The sequence below is a fragment of the Lontra canadensis genome, unplaced genomic scaffold (assembly GCF_010015895.1).
Source record: "Lontra canadensis isolate GAN:19392208 unplaced genomic scaffold, GSC_riverotter_1.0 scaffold17, whole genome shotgun sequence".
NCBI lineage: Eukaryota > Metazoa > Chordata > Mammalia > Carnivora > Mustelidae > Lontra > Lontra canadensis.
In genome coordinates, this window is record NW_022631011.1 from 22,460,329 (window position 1) to 22,466,085 (window position 5,757).

At 36.6% G+C, this 5,757-nt stretch overlaps 1 pseudogene; it reads left to right on the forward strand.

Moving 5' to 3' along the window:
- The first annotated feature begins 272 nt into the window (after nucleotides 1-272).
- Nucleotides 273-620, forward strand: LOC116868988 (annotated as a pseudogene).
- The last annotated feature ends 5,137 nt before the right edge of the window (nucleotides 621-5,757 follow it).

A 5,757-nucleotide genomic window follows, 5' to 3' on the forward strand; every position in this document is an offset into this window, starting at 1 on the left:
TATGCTATTTTTTCAAAATAATCCAATAACGTGAATGCTTTCATTTTGTCTACATTCGGTTGATGAGGACTCAGGGTGGCTTGTCCAAGAGCATGCAGCAAAGGGGAAGAAGAACGTCAAACCATCTCCCCATATCCACGTTCCAGGTGACGTCACAGGTGTTGCTAATGCACCATTAAGTTTGTGTAGACGCTTCTTCCACTCGGGGCCCGGAAAGGGGGCGGGGCTGAGGCGGGGGCTGGGGCTCTGGCTGGGGCTCCGCGGGCCTTGCTATGTCTGCCATTTCCCATTTTCAGAGTCTGTTGACCATAATATTGCTGCTTAAATGTACCTGTGCTTGTATCTGATCCTTGGCACCCAGCTTCCTGGACAGAAATAAAACTGGGTTCTTGGGTATATTTTGGAAGTGGCCAGAACTGGTGAACTGAAGGGTCCTTATGATGCGGAATGCTGTAGGGCGATTGTCGTCAGCATCCTCTTCGTGTAATAGCTTGGAAAAACAGCCGCATTTAATTGCCATCTGATTTCAGTATGAAAAAAGGACATATCTGCAGAAAATAATGGAATGAATGATTAACCCTTTTATCTCTGAACATTGAATGAGATAAATTTCCAGCTGCTGTTCTTTATTTTTGTTAGTGGACCAATGTCCTGTATAAACAGGGTGTAACCACGTAATAATACTCGAAGAGTTTAATATGCCTGTAACCATCAACCTCGGTGCGATCACCACAATGTTACATTCTGCAAATGTTATTAGGTTGTGTCGGACAGTTTTTCCTGAGGTATCGCTAAGGTACATAATGGGAAAGAAAATTGGTAAATTATTCCAGTCCCTTTCACTGGGATTTGAAAATGATAAGTCTTTGTAGAATGAGAAAAAAAAAAGTTTTTGGAGACAGCTATTTTTTTAAAATCTTAATCTTCTCAGGAATCATTATTATAATAATAAAATTAAATTTTATTAAAAATTAAATTACTTTTTAAAAAATTAAAATAAATTTTATTTTAAAATATTAACTATTATTAAAAATTAAATTTAAAAAATAATAAAATTATTTTTATAGTATTCTCCCTCTAGACCCATATACTCAGGCAAGATATACTGTTCCTACCAGTCCAGTCCTCAACTTTTCCTACACGATAGGTGATAAGAATACATAATCTTCAAAGAAATAATAATTTATTATTATTATTATTATTTTGTTTTTTCCTTTTGTGGTAAGAGAACTTACCATAACACCTACCCTGTTATCAAATATTTCAGCATACAATACAAATTAAGAGCAGGCCTTACACTGAACAATAGTAGTTCTCCAAAACTTATTCCTCCTGCATGACTGAAACTTTGGACCCTTTGACCACTATCTCCCTGTTTCCCCATTTCCCCTGCCACCATTTGACTATCAGCTTCCATGAGTTTGACTATTTTATATTCACGTATAAGTGAAATCACACAATATTTGTCTTTCTCTGACTTATTTCATTTAGCATAAATTCCTCCAGGTCCATCCATGTTCTTGCAAATGGCATGATTTCCTTCTTCGTCTCACATTCTCTTCATCTGTTCATCTGTTGATAGGCATTTAGGTTGTTTCCATATCTTGGCTATGGTAAATAATGTTGCAATGAACATGGGACTGTAGATATCTCTTCAAGATCTGGATTTTAGGGGCGCCTGGGTGGCTCAGTTGGTTAAGCCTCTGCCTTCGGCTCAGGTCATGATCCCAGGGTCCTGGGATCGAGCCCCACATCTGGCTCTCTGCTCAGCAGGGAGCCTGCTTCCCCCTCTCTCTCTGCCTGCTGCTCTGCCTACTTGTGATCTCTGTCTGTCAAATAAATAAATAAAATCTTTAAAAAAAAAAAAAGATCTGATTTTAATTCCTTTGGAAATATACCCAGAAATGGAATTGCTTAATCAAATAGTAATTCTATTTTTAATTTTTTGAGGAACCTCCATATTGTTTTCCATAGTGGCTGTACTATTTTGCCTTTCCATCAACAGTGTAAAAGGGTTCCCTTTTCTCTTATATCATATATATATATATACATATATATATACATATGGTCATCTTAGCAGGTGTAAGGTAATAATTCATTGATAACTCTTTGTGTTCTGTTTTCTGGGATGGAAAGAAACTTTTGAAGGTGGTGCATAAGTTTATGGCATTGATCATGATGATGCTTTCATCGGTGTATGCCTATCTCCAAACACATCAAGTTGTGTGTCTGTTTGTCAATTATGCCTCAGTTAATTGGTTTTAAAAACAACAGAATAATTTGAAGGAATAGGTAATTTAAATTCATACATGGAAAATTGTGTATTTGCCTAAGAAGTTACAAAGACTGTAGCCATAACTCTTTATGATAAAATATACGTTTACTTTATATTTCTAATTGAAACACTTCATCTCTCAGTCTAGTACATTGGCTGTCATCTTTCTCCAAGAACCAGTGGGTGGGAATTAGTTTCACATTTATGTAACTAAAGCACCATTGGTTGGTTTTACCAAATCAAAGGAACGTAAGTTTTTATGAGCTGCATGAGGACCAGGATCTTGTCAGTTCTAAATTACTGTTCTATCTTGAGACTCCCACAAAAAATAGAAACGAGTGGGTGAATGAATAAAGATCTGGTTCAAAGGGATGCAGGCCTCCCACTCTTAGGAAGCAGAAAAATGCTTGTAACTTTTATTTGGCACTATTTGCAGTGAGGGACCCTCTTTTTATTAGTTTCTGAAAATGGAAAACTACCTAAATGTTTGGTCATAGGAAGTTAATTAAATATATTATAGTCTAGACATGTTTTACAGACAATTAAATCAACATTGCGAAAGTCAACATAACGATAGATCACTTTGGATGTTTTCAGTAACATAAAACACTGAAATGGACTTGAAAATAAGGACTTTTATTATGACACACATCCGGAAGTCCAGAGGTAGGACAAATTTCCGGCTCAATAACGTCACCAAGACCCAGGTTCTTTCCGTCCTTAGTGGGTCAGATTTGCTTTACGGGGTTCTCTTTCACTCTTTCAAAATGGCAACAAGGTTCCAGGAGCCACATCCAAATACAGCAATGTCCAGAAGCCCAAGGACTGTCTTTTCAGGTCTCTCATCTAGGATCAGGGAAACTTTTCTCAGGAGTCCTCAGCTGACCTCCCATGTTGCCTCACAAAAAAGTTATATGCCTTCCCCTAAACTAACCACTGGAAGGAAGATAGGATGGCAATTAGTAGGGTAGACCAAAGAAGACAAATCCCCTTGATCTTGGATATAGTTGCCTTTATCTGATGGTGAGAAGTAAACCTCCAAACAGAAGTGATGAGTGGGTGGGTATCAGATGTGTCAATCAGGATAGGCTAGGTCATCCAGCAGAAATAAACACCCCAAGTTCCAATGATTTAAAATAATAGAAGTTTATTTCTTTCTCATGCCACACGTACATCAACAAGGGCTGATGGAAAAGCTCCGATCTCCAACATTGCTAGTCGAGTTACTGCAGAGAAATAAAGAGCTCTGAAAGTTATCAAATAAGCAATTAAATCTCTGTCCTGGAAATTAGGTGTCAATTCCATTCTCAAATAATTTAATAAAACTAGGCACATGTCCCTGCCCATTGCAAGGGTGTTGGGAGGCGTGATGCTGTTATGTACTTAAAGAAGGGAGAACCAGGAACATTTGGCCAGCAGTATCCTATTAGGTAAGCAACGGGAAAATATTCATGATACTCTATTAAGTGAAACAAACATGTGACAAAAACACATCTACCGTGGTATCCTAAGTATAACTCAGTGGGTGTGGGAGTATAACAAGCTGAGAATGATTGTTATCTTAACAAATGGCAATAAAATTCCTCTTACAGAGTGTACTATATTTGCTTAGGAAGATCCTTTATTAAACCTCTTGAGATGGCAGTATGAGCCTGAAAACATAATCCACTGGGGAGGAGAAGAAAAAAAGGGAATAGCTGAAGAGTTCTACAGTAGAAATAAATAGGAATTCAGGATGAGGGAGACCAAGGAAGACGGGACAATAAAAAGGAATCAGAGGGAATCGTCAGGCACCACCGAATATGGTCCAAGTACTCTCAGATATCTTAAAACAGGGTTTCTCAGCAAAGGCACTATTGAAATTTGGGGCTGGATATCTGACTGTTGAGGGGGAGGGCCATGCTGAAAACTTAAGATATTTTAGCAGCATACTTGGTCTCTATACACTTAGCTGCTAGGACCTGTGACACCCAAAAATGTGGTGACAAACAAAAAGGACATTTGACTTATTTCCAGTTTTTCCTTGCTATGAGGTTATAGTGCTGCTATAAATATTTATGTATAGGTTTTTGTGTAACTATATTTATTTAGTATTTTGTGTAACTATAATTATAGGTTAAATATCTAAGAGTATAATTGCTGGGTCATCTGGTAAATGCATATCTAACTTTACAGAAATTGCCAAACAGGTTTTCCAGAATGGCCATACTAGTTTGCATTCCTACCAGCAATATATGAAAGTTCCACTTGCTCTGAATGCTCACCGGCACTTGGTCTTCTCAGGTTTATTTGTTTGATTGATAGTATTGAAACCATTCTAATAAGTAGGTAGTAGTATCTCACTGTGGTTTAATTTGCATTTCCCTATGATTAATGATAAGGAACTTCCTTCTATGTACTTAATTACTATTCTAACCTGGTTTGGTGAAGTGTTTATATTTTTTGCCAATTGATATAATTGAGTTTGTTTCCTTATTATTGCATTTTGAGAGCTTTTTATATATTACAGATATAAGTCCTTTATCAGATACATGATTTTTAAATATTTTCATCCAGTCAGTAGCTGGTCATTTTATTCTCTTAGCAGTGGCTTGCTCAGAGCAAAAGATTTTAATTTTGATGAAGTCCATTTTATCATTTTTTTCCTTTATCAATCATGGTCTTACTATTTTGCCTAACTTGAAGTCACAGAGATTTTCTACTAAAAGTTTTATGGTTTTCTCTTACATTTACTCATGGGATTGCATTAAATCTATCAATATTTTGTCATTTTCAGCATGCCAAACCTGCACATATTTTGCTAGATTCATAACTAAGTATTTTGTTTTTAAAAGCTATTAAACTGGTCTTATTGTTGTAATTTTTATTTGCTAATGTCCATTGCTAGTACATTAGTATATGATAGTTTTTGTATCTTAACCATGTATTTGTGAACATTGCTAAACTTGATAATTAATTCCAGGAGCTTTCTAGAAGACTCCTTATGACTTTCTATGCAGATAATCATGCCATCTGTAAATAGAAACAGTTTTATTGGGGCGCCTGGGTGGTTCAGCTGCTTAAGCAACTGCTATAGGCTCAGGTCACGATCCTGGAGTTCTAGGATCGAGTCCCACATTGGGCTCCCTGCTTGGCAGGGAGTCTGCTTCTCTTTCTGGCCCTCCCTCTTCTCATGCTCTCTCTCTCTCTATCATATTCTTTCAAATAAATAAATAAAAATCTAAAAAAAAAAGAAACAGTTATGGTTTTTCCTTTCCAATATGAATGCTTTTTATTTCTTTTCCTTGCCCTTGGTGTCTTATGTATGATGCCTTATCCCTGATCTTAGGGGAAAAGCATTCAGTCTTTCACCATTAAGTATGTTAGTTGTGGCTTTTTTGTTGATGCTATTTATCAACTTAAGGAAATTTCCGTCTACTTCCTGACATTTCAAAATATAAATTGACGTTGAATTTTTCCAAATGCGTTTTTGCATCTATTAA